This window comes from Galeopterus variegatus, unplaced genomic scaffold, assembly GCF_000696425.1.
Source record: "Galeopterus variegatus unplaced genomic scaffold, G_variegatus-3.0.2 Scaffold7226, whole genome shotgun sequence".
NCBI lineage: Eukaryota > Metazoa > Chordata > Mammalia > Dermoptera > Cynocephalidae > Galeopterus > Galeopterus variegatus.
In genome coordinates this window covers 1-291 of record NW_007733337.1, presented here as the reverse complement: position 1 = coordinate 291, position 291 = coordinate 1, and positions in this window count along the sequence as shown.

Genomic DNA, 291 nt, shown 5'->3' with positions numbered 1-291 from the left:
GCTGGGAAGAGATCTCCTCACCAAAATAGGTGCTCAAATTCATTTTGACCCCGAGGGACCTCAGGTGCTAAATCGGCAAGGGAAGCCTCTCCAGGTACTAACCCTTAGGCTAGAAGATGAATACCAATTGTTTGAAAAGCACAGGCAAGAAACTGGGCAGATGGACTGGTGGTTAGAAAACTACCCCCAGGCGTGGGCAGAAACAGCTGGAATAGGGAAAGCTAAGAACCGGCCCCCCGTCCATGTAGAACTAAAGGCTCAAGCCAGCCCTATAGCTGTCCGACAATATCC